The 13,796-nt window shown below is 44.0% G+C and overlaps 1 long non-coding RNA gene across 1 annotated transcript; it reads left to right on the forward strand.

Moving 5' to 3' along the window:
* Positions 1–4,990: 4,990 nt before the first annotated feature.
* LOC125759739 (uncharacterized) lies at positions 4,991–9,736 on the forward strand. Its single transcript, XR_007417374.1, has 3 exons — positions 4,991–5,309; positions 5,375–5,425; positions 9,658–9,736. It is a non-coding gene; the product is annotated as an uncharacterized LOC125759739 (long non-coding RNA).
* Positions 9,737–13,796: the final 4,060 nt, after the last annotated feature.

A 13,796-nucleotide genomic window follows, 5' to 3' on the forward strand; every position in this document is an offset into this window, starting at 1 on the left:
TCAATACCCACCAGAAAAACCACATTTAGATTAGGCTAAATGCAAAAACGCCATTGTAATCCCATATCCATAAACGTTAAGGAACCTAAGATAGTCGTAAGTAATCCGCAGGTCCCCACTACGGTGTATCTTTTTTATTGAAATAGAAAAATAAATTGCAATTTGAAAATCTATTATTCGCAGATGGTTGTGTTACATATAGAAAAATTACTAATGATGCTGACCGCCTTCAGTGACACTGAAGGCGATCCCTCGAAATCCTTCAAACTTGCCCTCCAAACTGACCTTGAGGAAGTGACAACTTGGTGCTCCTCATGGCTAATGTCCCTAAATGTATCTAAAACAAAGCTAATGGCATTCACTAACCATTCCACTCTACTTCCTACAGCATACTTAAGGCTCGTTCACACCGGCGACTGGCAAAGGTCGCGCGACTAAGTTGGTCGCAAAGCAACTGGTCGCAAACGGTCGCAAATGGCCGTTTTGGTCGCAAAGCGACTGCTTTGGCTCAGTCGCTCGCTGCTCGATTTTTCAGTCGCGCGACTGCAGTCGCAAACCTCTGAACCAATCAGATGGGCAGGAACAGGACGTCAGCCTATTTTACGGGGCAACGGCAATGCGAGCTGTATACGAGCAGACGTGAATTCTATGTGGCGACCCATATAGGTCGCACGCAGGTGTGAACGTCGGTCGCTTTGAGTCGCTTTTTGACCACCGGTCGCAAACGGTCGCGCGACGGTTGCTAGTCGCCGGTGTGAATCAGCCTTTACTCAATATTGTTAGCATTGAACTTACATCAACCTACAAGTACCTTAGTGTCCGTCTTCAGTCTGATTACACTTGGCATTCCCATATTAACACTGTATTAGCATCAGCTAACCGAGTATTCAGTCTTAAGCGCAACCTCCAGCATGCCCCACCCCACTTAATAAAGCTAGCTTACATAACACTCATCCGCCCAAAGATTGAATATGCTTCTGCCATATGAGATCCTGATCAAGCATATGTCATCAACAACACTGAATCCTTGCAAAACCGTGCTGCTCGCTTCATCTCTTCCGATTACTCCTGCTTCACGAGTGTCACAGCATTAAAGCAGCGAGCCGAGTTGGAACCACTATCACGTCGACATCACTTTGCTCGCCTAACCTTTTTTGTTTAGCCCACTGAGGTACCGCCAAACAAATAACGGGGGCTACACAAACGCGCCTTTTCTCTTGCAAACTTTCCTCTCACAGTGCTCTTGCATGGATGGATGGATGGATGGATGCCATGGGAGTACTCTTTATAACGGGGTGGTGACATGTGTGCCACCAGGCTCGAAAAACAAAACAAAAAAACGCGCCGTTGCTGCGACCGTCCCATTCGGCGCGTTTCCAATAGAAGTGTAATTTCGTTTAATACACGGCGAGAAGGTGGCTTCAGCCCAAGCCTCGCTGATACCGTCCATGTATATCAAAAAATAGCTCTCCGACGCTCGACTGGGTGCCGCGCACCGCGTTTCCCGCTCGCCCTGTGAGAATTAACTGCCAGGCTAGAGGGAAGACACAACGCGCGTAGCGTTTCTCTCCGCGTTTCACGACGCTTTGGAGGAGTGCATACCGAGTATCAGTGTTTATTATGTGCTTGTTGATGCCATATTTGCGCGGGATTCACCATATGCGGTGTCCACGTATATGTTAAGAACTTCAGCTACCGCTAGGGTTAGTCGTCGGTATGGAGCTGTGGTGCAGTGTTTTTTACTATGCGTGAACGTGAGTGCGTCCACATCAGGTGGTGCTACATCTGCCAAACAACAATAGACATTATTCAAGCTCTGATATACCAGTGCACTAAACCAATCAACTACTTCTGTGACGACACGTTTCACTTTCTTCTTATAGCGATTTTTTGCGTTTCCTGATAATAATACTACATCCTGTATTTCACATACCGTTTTTCATGGCTGCTCACGATGAACAGGAACAACAATATAGCAAGTGACAAGTCTGATGCGCCCATCCATTATTACTTTTTCATTTATTCCTAATCATAATGAATAAAAACGGAAACATGATGCTGACTTCTGCAGTGTTTTTTACAGCATATGACACCTTGCACATCGCAGTCACACACTTTAGTTTGCTATTCCCACACAAGCACGTAAACAAGGCCTTCTTCAACTGCTTAATTTGTAATCACAAACCATCTTTTCACACTTTCTGTTTTACTCTGCAGGAAAAGATGTGCGAGTTCTCTTGATGAAATTCATAAAATAATGCTAGAATTCCAGTATTCTTTTTTGTAGTCACTGGCACAACGGTAGATGTTATTGGACTTGCTTAAAATGAATACTGCACTATTTCCAACAGTATTCGCGCGAAACTAGAGCATGAGTCACTTGACTAACTTAAATTACTTATAGAGCCACTTGAGCCTAGTGTGTGTCCTTTGACCGACTTAGGAGAGTTACTGGTAAGGGTCGTCTCACTCCCTCAGCAGTGGTAATATGATCCTTCAGATAAGAGTCCTTGCACTACTCCATCCTAGAGTGCACTGACTCTCAGCCAAAAATAGAGTTCCCGTATGTCTCGTATACGTGGTAAGTCAGGACTCACTGGAAAGAGTCACACACACTCTTTTTTTTCTTACAGTGTAAACAGAAATGTTTTCTGGGGGCGGGGAGAGATTAATCACCCTTTACGTATGTTCGTGCGCGTGTTTATATGTGTGCGGGTATATATACGCATGAAAAAGTGAAAAATACTGGAGCGCCCCCTATAGCTCCTGGCTACGCCAGTGGTTTTTCCTTACAGGTCGGCAAACTAACTCATGAGCCGACTCATTGATGCTCACTCGACTCAGACCGGGCCGTGAGTCTGACCGAGTCCGGCTTAGTAATATTCTGATGAGTTTGAGCCGGAGCGAGCCCTCAGCGTAAAGTATAGTTCACTGAGTCTGAGTGAGCTCCACTTTTTTTTGCCGACATATGGCTGTCATAACGGCGAGAAACTTGCGCTTGATGCAGGCGCCAAGTGTTCCAAATGGTGACTTCATCGCGATAGCTGCACTTGTGCAATTTAGTTTATTGACTATGGCTTTCAGCTACGGCGATGGAACACGGCGCTTCAACCCAGCATTGGATAAAGTGTTCTTTTACAACGCTATAGATGTATTACGCACCATCTTTCCAGATACATTGAACAGAAAGACGAAGTTGTGCTAAGCCCACACTAGTGCGCCGCACTGTACTCGAACTCGTGACAATGAACAATATACGATATGTACGAACACCACCTTTACAAATGAACGCTTAAGGTCACTCGTGAAGCACACAAGCGCGGCTGTGGACGGGTGGCGATTAAAACAATGCATAGTTATCATATGCGGCTCTAAATTATGGCGTAAGTTTTCTTTAAATTAGCTACTATTCTGAACAGTGGCATATGCAAACACGCTAATTAGCGGGAATTTTTATTTTTCCAGCGTAGTTGCATTGTAATGAGATGCCAACATTACCAACATCTCCTATACCTGTCTTCGTTTTGAAAAGGCCACGAAAAGCCACAACTTGCAAAAGCCAAGAAGTAGAGCCGAAATGTCCACACAGAGAGAAAAAAAAGAGAAAAATTCTGCAGTTTTACGCACGCCATCAGTGTAACTGTATTACTCCTTTGGTAACATGTAAGCCTCTCACAAGTGCCATTGACATCGATTTCATGTCTGAATGTATGATTTTTATACACACAGCTCCCTGAAAAAAAACAGCAACGGAAAATAATCTTTTGTAAGCATAATAATTAAAAACATGAAGCACTTATGTCGTAATAATCATCAACATAATTATGAGTAATGAAAGGGATGAAAGGCCCGGGATGAATTGGTAAGCAATCAGTTTTTAGCAAAATTTTGAGGCACCTGCTCATTTTTTCGATGAAGACATTTGTGCCGAAAGAAGCAAGCGGTAACCTTCTTGCATGCTCTGTCAGTTCCATTGATTATCGAGATCATCGCCTTACCCACTCGGCTACGACTTCGCTACAACGCTGCCAGTCTAACTACTTTTCTCAGCCCATGTTGCAAACTACAGACACGTGGTTTAATCGTGTTTGCGGTACTATTTATTCGGGTAAACGTGCAGGGCGGCACAGACCTATAGCTGTTAATATACCAAATTAGTTCACTATAGGCTTGCTACTCAGCGAGTTCGAAGGCGTTTTTATTACTCGCGAATCAACTGATGTGGTACGTATTATAACCAGCGAAAGCTCTGAACAAAAAGATTGAGTATCTTGCCGTGTTGACAATTCCTCCTCATCTAGATAGCAAACGTAGCCAATGGGCTTAAAGGGACTGTCTACCGCTTGGAAATTTTTGTCTGATTGTGGTGAAAATGAGAAGATCGTTCGTTACATCGGCGGCAACGAGCATGCTTTTGCCCCATAAGAAAGAATTATATTTTTAATTTGATGTTGAAAATCGTGAAAAAATGACCGCTAGCGTCACCCAACAGCGATGTAGTCAGTCTACTGGTACACTCTTATTCAAGTACCGTATAACGTCCGGCACATAAACGGCCCATTTTTATTCCACCACAACGTACTGCATATAAGCGGCCCTTCAATCGCCATTAAGCGTGACAAATTCTGCGGTGACGGATTGGGCCCGCTATATGCGGCCGCGAGCGGTCGCAACGCTTATATGGAGCCCGAGGCGGAAATGGCTCGAGCGGACGCAACGCTTATATGGGGCCCGACGCGAAAGGCGGACGCAACGCTTATATACAGAGCCCCGCCTCCCTGACCTTCGCCTGTGTGAAAAGCCACAAATACGTTTTATTTTTAATAAAAATTATGGCCTGTAGCATATCACGACACTGCTGCCACCTACATTCTTTTTGGTTTAGACTGTAAGCTAACAGTTGCAACAGGTCTCGTACTGCCGGAGCACCACCAGGCCACCAGCTTCCCGTGAACACATATGTGCCGCGCTTACATGTTTATCGTGTATTGTGTGCGTTTATTGCGTGCTTATCGTACGCGACATTCGTCGACTGGGCATTTTCCGCGTGTTGGGGCGTTCTCCTGCCTTGATCCAGTGGCGGATGATGGTCGTTGTTCGTTGCCACTCAACACAGCCTCACGGGACGCACAGCTTTGTGTCCGCGCTCAAAAGTGCTTTCTTGCTTCGTTCATCGATTACTCACGTTGATCGAGTGATCGAGTGTACTTCCGAAGACAATCCGCGTCCGAGTGTTTTGACAAGCGGCGACCGCGGTTCCACAGGAGCGGAAGCTTGAACCTTTTGACGAGCGACTGTGCCAAACTTGGGTAAGTTGAAAAAGGTCGCTGAACTACGTAACTTTGTTACTTCATTGCATGGAAACTGTTTGCAGGAACCGTCGTGTTGGCACAGCGAGGATGATCAACAGATACCCGATAGGCTGGTATGTTTTGTGCTTTGGGTGCTCTTATATACACCACCATAAATGACATGTTTGAAGGATGCGCATTGCGCTACGCAATCTTATGCTTCGATCATGCAGGCCTCGTGTCGTTGTGCTGTTATTCCTTGACTGTTTACTGTACGAGATCATCGCTTGAGAGTGTTTCTAGAATCCCTTGTCGCCGTTAGAAAGTGTGTGCTTTAAACACATGGGGTCGTCCCATAATGTTTTCACTGTGGTGATGCGAGAGTTCACCAAACTCGGCAATAACACGCAAAATTATCACAAGACTGGGGACGTGATACAGGGGCGTCGCCAAGGGGGGTGTTCAACCCCCCCCCCCCCCGAAAATTTTCAGTTTTGCTTGCGTATATAGGCACGCACACATACAAACGCACACACGAACATACATAAAGTATGGTTGAACCCCCCCCCCCCGAAAAAAATTTCTGGCTACGCCCCTGACGTGATAGCAAAACACACAGCCCTGACACGCGCACACGATGATGGATATGTTTTCGTGGTTGCGTCCCCGAGCTTTTCGCCAGAAATCCATGCAGTTGTTTTGTGGTTAGGATTTTAACCTAGCTGCCTCATAAATGTTTTAAAGGAGCTCACTCGAAGTAATGTATTTGAGTGAATTACGTTACGTACTGGTACTAAGTGCACACTCCAACAAATGCGTACTTAATGTGAAGAAGCATATGTTTATATCAAATAGTGTTAGTAGACGAATATGTCAATTCAATTAGGTTAATTAAGCTAACACATGCTACCCTTTGTTTCAATATTGTGTGTTTGAGAAAATATGCGTGAGCTCGTGTTCTGCCATTATATATTTTTTCTTAGCATCTTTAAGCACACGAGGTTCTCTATCACAAATAACTTAGATTGTGCTCATGTTGCGAGAATGTTGCTTTATTGTGTGGTGCTTTAAGTTATTGTATTTTCACGCTTTTTTTTACTCAGCATAGTACCAATATTGCTCTCTTACTTAAATGCATAACCAAGGTTTAGTATGCAGTGATTTAGGGTTTATTGAGCTTTGTAAGGTCATAAATTAAAAGAAAAAGATCTCAATTCTCATATATGTTTCCAGAAGTTCACAGAAAGTTGGAAAATATTATCGGTTTTGTGAAGGCCTTACATAACTTAAAATGAAATCAAATTGACAGCTCAACTCTACAAGACAAACTACACGGGAATTCGCTTTAGAGAACCAAAAGTTTGTTCCCTGAATGGCTTACATTCATGATGCAATACAATATGCATGGCTCATTCCCACCTCACACCAAGTGCACATGGACCACGCACACTCTTTCATTTTTTTTATATTTTGATAAAAGTGTGCATATCGTTATTTTCATGTGGATCGCCCATAGGGCTATGTGCATATTTCGGGTATTCCTTACAGTCTTGGGCAATAACTAGTTACTAGTAACGCGTTACCGGTAACTAGTTACTTTTTCGGTAACTTGTAACTGTAACTAGTTACTTTTAATTTATAGGAACTTGTAACGGTAACACTGTTACTTTTTTACAGAGTAACTGTAATGGGAAATGCCGTTACAGTTACTTTCCCATATCCTCTCCACCTTTCATCTTTCCACAGCACGGCTCCCCTACCAATTTAGGGGTGGAGGTCGCTTAGAGAATTATCTACCCTGCAGAAGACCGAGGTCAGCAGTCAGTCTTTAACACAACTTAAGTTTACTTGTAAACTACATGTCGTAAGTCAATCATGTTGGAACTGAACAACTTGCTAAATTCAAGTAGTTTTTTTTTCCGGCGTATATATATCCTTTTTGTCACTTGAGCTCCTAGCTCGGTTCTTGGTGTACCGGTGGAACATCACGACGCCAAGTTTATATTCTCCTTCGGACGGCTAGAAAGCAGCAGAGCGCGAAACGGTTGAGAGGCACAAATACTGTGAACTAAGTAATTTTTCAAAACCTCTTTGAAACTAATTGTAAAAGGTTTACTCCAACTTAATACAACAATTATTAACAAAATCACATGGACGTTTTGCCTCCTATGCATGTGACATCCTCAGTATACACTGGCAACAAGAAAAAGAAAAGGAAAGAAAGAAAAAAATTTGCGGAGATCGACCAGTGTCCCATACGTCCGTGTAAACCAGTAGGGGAATGTGGTTGTTGCATGTTATAGTCGGATACAACTTTAGAAGTCAGTGGCATTTTCTCCTCAAAGGCAGATGAACACAAGCCTGCACCAATAGGCGCGCACTCGGGACGGACATCATGAGCGGGATGGCGGTGGCTTCGCCTTTGGAGAACATCGGCGCGTGCATGAGCGGGACTATTTCTTTTCTTTAGTCTCTCCTGACTTCTTAAGTTGTATCCGACTATAGTTACTATATATGCTACAACATGGCTCCTAAAGGTGCCATATACAGTAACTATATTGCAAGCCGACGCGTCGCGGCGAATGAACCGCGATTCCAGGAGTTCCTTCCCCTCACCTTCGTTCACGAGCCAGCGTCGTCACAGTGTTTACGTCAAAGCTATGCCCTGTTCTCCGGAAGTGCTAAACAAGCTCCATCTTAGAATGCATTGCATGAGTTGCTTTAACAAAATCCCGTTTGCCTTCTTTAAGCCTCGTTGATTCTTTCATTCCCATTTCGCTGATGCAAGTCGCGTCGCAATGCCCGCATCGGGCTTGTATATCACCCTACTCTGATCGTCTGCAGGTGTGCAATCTTTGGGTTTCGCGAACACATGCCCCAGAGTATAACGGGACTTAGAAACGGTTTGTATGCCCAGCGGACGCAAAGCTAACCGAACAGGGTCTGATACACCTTGAACATATATATGGAACAGACACAATGGACGTCGTCTTCATTCGTCACACACTCTCCGTTGCTATTTGCATGCGCTTCTGGGTGTCGTTAATAAACAACCTATGATACTGCTGTCGTTCTAGTGCATCAACCACATTTTCCATTTTGAGTATCAGAGGACATTTGTTATTATTATTTGCAAATAAATTCCCTTTTTCACCAACGGTGCATGAACAACAAAATTGATGCAACAAAATGAGGTGTACACAACAAATGCTTGTGTTTGGCCCCCTGTTAGGTTTACTTCGTCTAGGGTTTTACCACGTGCAATTTTAACTGCCCGCATGCCTTCATACATATTTAATAAATGAATTCTATCGTTTGGTTTGTAATCTATTATTTATTTTATACAGTAACGGAAAAGTAGCGACGTTACTTCGTCACAGTAACTGCAACAAAGTAACGACGTTACTTGTCACAGTAAGTGTAACTGTAACAGGTTACTTTTGGAAACTCTGTAACTGTAACTGTAACAGTTACTTTAACAGAGCCAATGACTTCACCCATCAAGCACGTGTTTTTCAGACACCCCTCTCAATATCACTTAAATTCCACATGTGGGCTTTTAAAAGTACGCCGCCCGCTTTCCCCGCCTGTAGTTGCCTTACCCACCATCTTCTGCAGCCCTTTGTGAGGGCTAGACGTGCCGCCCTTCTGCAGCCTTTCCAAGTGGCTTTCATACTCCACTCTTTTTTTTTTGCCTTTGACGGCTCTCGCTCAGTAGACCCCCCCCCCTTTCCATTTTTTTTTTCTTTTTTTCTCTCCTTTTTCTTGCTTTTCTTTTTCCTTCTTTGCAGCTCCCCTTACTTCTGAGATGAGAGGCCTGAGCGCCGTTGCAAACTTTCTTGAAATGATGTGGCAAGGGCTACACTCCTCTCTCTAGTTTTCTCTTTCCAGGCAGCAATTACCAACAGCGACAAGCACCACCGCTAGACATGACGTCAACACTAACCCTTTAAAACTAACACGCCAAGGATGACAAGGTGCCTTCGATAAAGATAGGTCCCCCTATGGAAACGTCGGCCAGCCTGTCTGAGGCACTTTCTCCTGTTTGAAACCTATCCCACTTTTTTGGCTTAGGTAACAGTAACACTGTTACATTTTACTGGTAACGTGCCCATGACTGATTGCTTACTGTGTACATGTGTGAATGTTGAACACGCAATGGCACTCTTTCAGTAGTCTGCAAGTGGCTGGTCCACTAATACCTGTTCTTATTGCACCCTGATCCCTTCATTCAAGGATCGATCTCTTTAATATATGAATATAGACTTGCCTGAGGACATGTTTGGTACTCATTATCTGTGTGTGGTTGGGTTTGTCTTGAGTGAAAATCAACATTTCCTTGTGGTATCTATTATGCATGTATCAGCGATGAGAGCTGTTCATGGCACCGACACAGAGGACAGATTGCAGTACAAGATAGGAGCATACTTCCTGCAAGCCCGGGCAAGCCATAATGAGTGGTAGGCATTTCTTTTCATCACTAGATTGCGACAGTTTGGACACATAGCACCTATAGACCTTATGCAAAATCTGCTGCCATCTAGCGGCCGCTGTGTGCATTTCCGCCATGTTGAAGGCTAAGCGCGCTCCGCATGTAGACAAGGAGCGTACATATCAACGTGTGGCGGCTGATAAGAACGAAAATGTCAACATATTTTCGAGTGCTGTGTTGCTGAGATTGAGGAAATTGGGATGCTGAAAGAAGGTTTGCAGGAACCAAGCCTCCATGTTAGTACATTTCCTCGTGGCCGACGAGAATCAGCAGATCATTCCGTTGCTTCGGTTACTGCTTACGACTAACGCCGTGTTTCCGTTCGCCGTTAATATATGTGGTATGTGACAGCATCGGCACTCATCAGAGAACACTCTTTCATGTCATGCCAGAACAAGAAAGTTTTCGCACCGTGTGCTTGCTGCAGGCACAAACCCACTTCGTGTACGAGCTTCAAAGCTGCATCGCGGCTACTCGCGCATGCCTGCGCTGCTGTTGATATTAGCGTGTTTATTAAATTGCGATAACAATTACATGTTAGACAGATTGCTCGTGCGCGTCATTGATTTGCAGCGGACGGACCGATTGTGCTGGAGCGTGTTGTTTGTAGTTTGTTTTCGATGGTGGAGTTTAACAAGGTAGCGTCTGATGGGATGCTTTGCGTGCGTATTTCTTCACTATGCGTATTTTTCAAGCATTTCATGTGGTATCACTGCCAGGTTCAGACGGGTTGCCCGGATGTCCTGACCGCCCCCACCCCTTACTTTTTTTTGTTTAACTTATACCCCAGGAAGAGCAAATCAGGTTCTCTCAAAAGCTGATCCCCCCTTCGGAAAAATCCTCTGTACACTCCAGTTTGCTATGAAATGTTAACAGGTGCTTCAAGTGCGTGGTACTTTTCTTATGAAACTAAATAAAATGCTGTTCCGGGAAATGTGCTACATTCTACCGTGGGTGCGCTACCGCTGGTTACGCGCTGAGGCGGTTTCAGTCGGCGAAGCAAAACTGCCTTGCCGCAACGGGTTTAAATTGTAAAGCACCAGTAGGCCCCTAAAGCGACAATGTGAACACGAATATTCTTGGCGTTTCCTGTTATATAGGATCACATATCGGAAGGATATTCAATAAATACCAGCTGATCGGCATCTACTTCTAGGAGACACTACACTTTTCATGTTCACTTTCCACGTGCATGAGATGCGCAATTTTCTGCATTTTAATCGCACGGTAATTCTGTACATAACATAGGTCGGATGACTACAACAGCGAAATAATATTATTTCAAAGATAAAAAGAGGACAACGTTTTATTTAAAATTAGATGGACACTACGTCGGCTCGACATAGGCTGTCCCTCATGAAATATGCTTTCAATTGGGTCAACTGCACTTTCTTACCGTCATCGCTGCGCCTAGCCGCGCTAAATAAAGCCTCTTCCCAACCATCCTACATTATACAAGCATGATATTCAGATAGCTAACAACGCTTTATTCGCTACACTGAAAACAGACAGGCCAATTTGTAACCTAGCGCAGAGCTTCATTATCGACGACGACAGGCCTGCACGTGACTCGCAGTGTCAAACTTGTACCTTCTTCTCGCTGTGAGGCGGTTCTTTACACGTAATAACCGTCAACGTAAAACTAGGAAATGCCGGTAACGTGTACAGGCCCGCCTGACATTTTTATGCCCTGATTGCCGACTACCAAAGCGGATACAAGCAAGAAGTGATAGCGGCGACAGCAATAGAATTCGGGCACAAGCCTCCAACATGGTGCCGAATCGTTAGCTTCGTCAAACCTCCAACAGATGGCAGCAATTTTGCATAAGGTCTATTGATATACAGCATATACTGGCCTTTAGCTTAGGAGTGAGAAACGTACCTTCTGCACTTCAGTGCAATGCATATTATTTAGTTTGCATTCCTTGAACATGGAACGTCGAATAGTTTGTATTGTTGAGCTTGTAATCTTTGAACATGGGATGTCGCTAGAGCCAACGTTTTGAAACTTGGAGTTGTCTTCATAAAGGGAGCAACTGTTAATTCTTGATGTTGCCATCTTGATGAAGGCAAGTCTACTCGTACAAGAGTTGGCTGCAGTGACATACCGTTTGAAGATTTTTTTCGTCTCTTCAAGCCTCCTCCATCTTCCATCGAACATCTGTGTTGTTTGTGCTGCCATGAAACTGTGGTGCAGCTGCCATGAAAAAAAAAATTGGGCGTGCGCAGGCACAGCTCTATCGAAGAAAAATAATTATTTCTTTGTTAAAGATAGTGAAGGCACACTAATGCAATCTCAGCCAAGATTATTAATAGTTGCTGACTCAATTTTAATGTAGTAGTTTCGTTGCTGTGCATACGCACGATGAAACTCTCATCAAAAAGTGGGAAGCAACCACACATGCTCCAGTGTTCAGCTAACCAGTCATCACTGCCTTTCTTTATGTTTCAGTCTTCCCTGAGCCTTTCTTTGATACACTGCCCCATTTGCCCCACATAATGCTTATCCCATCATCTGATAAACGATGCCTTCCTTACAGAGCACATAATGTGTCCTGTGATTCCTATTGCAGCCAAGTGAGTGTCTGGGTTGCAACCTTTTCATAGTTTAGCACGCTTATTTGAGGCCGTGAACACTATGCTGATGATTGCCCGAGCACCAACCGTTCTTATATTGTCGGATATCCCGTGCAGGTATGACATAGTGGCAAACATATTTTGGCCATCACGATTAGCCATTTCTTTGGCCTGGCAGCTGGAAGGTGTTTGTTTAGTAGGGCTTCTGCAGCCAATACAGCAAGGGGAGCAGGATATCCTGCTTGCATCCAGCGAGTTCTTGAAATCAAGCCTCGTCCACAAGAAATAGGAACATGATTATTGAGTACGATTATTGAGTACAATATGCAAGCACATAAGTTCTTAAATGTTTTAGATATGAGGATGACTGCGTCTTTCTTTATTAAATACCACAAAGGTTCTTTCGAATCTGAAGCCACTAACATATTAACACTGGCACATGATTACTAACACCCACTGGTGCTTACCCACGAGCATCCGGGCAAGGATTGTACCATATCAGGTTCCTGAATGTACAATTTCATTTGCATAAAAAGTGCATGAGCTAGTTATACGAACTGATGGGAAACAAGCCATTGCTGCCTCTTAGTTTCTCCCACTCAATAATGGTAGAAAGGTGCATTGTCTGACACTGCTTGGACAGTGGCGTAGCGAGGGTAGCAGACCGGGCCCATGCCCCCACTCGCCCTCTTCCCCGAAATGAATTTCTGCCTATGCCACTGTGGCTCGCTAACGCAGTAAAATTTCTGTTCCTATTACTTGTGGACAAGCCTTAATTCCAAAGAACTCCCCTGACACAAGCAGGATATCCTGTTCACCTTGCTGTATCGTTTGCATATGCCCTACCCAGAAAACCACCTTCCAGTTGCCAAGCCAGAAAAAAAAAAAAGCCAAATCTTGATGGTCGAAAAATGTTTGCCACGATGCCATATCTGCACGGAATATTCAACAATGTAAGAACGGTTGGTGCTCGGAATCATCAGCATAATGTTCATGGCCTCAAATAAGCATGTTAAACTATGGAAAAGCAGCAACCCAGATACTCAGAGGAGAGGCTTGGCTGCAATAAGAATCACAGGACACGTTACGTGCCCTGCATATAAGGTACCGTTTATCAGATACTCCTATCATGGGGTAAGCATTATAGAGGGCAAATGGGGCAACATCTCAAGGAAAGATTCAGGGAACATTGCAACAATGTAAAGAAACGCAGCGATTGCCTGTTTGCCAAACAGTAAAGAAACTATACTACATTGATTATTGAGTCAGCAAGTATTCATAATCTTGGCCGAGATTACGTTAGTGTGTCATTACACTACTTGTCAAAGAAATAACTATTTTTCCTGGACGCAGCTGTGCCTGCGCATGTTGAAGTTTTTCTTTTTAAATTATAAATATGTGTGATCTGAGTCCAAAAAACACTTAAAAGATAGCGC

This window comes from Rhipicephalus sanguineus, chromosome 9 (genome assembly GCF_013339695.2).
Source record: "Rhipicephalus sanguineus isolate Rsan-2018 chromosome 9, BIME_Rsan_1.4, whole genome shotgun sequence".
Classification (NCBI taxonomy): domain Eukaryota; kingdom Metazoa; phylum Arthropoda; class Arachnida; order Ixodida; family Ixodidae; genus Rhipicephalus; species Rhipicephalus sanguineus.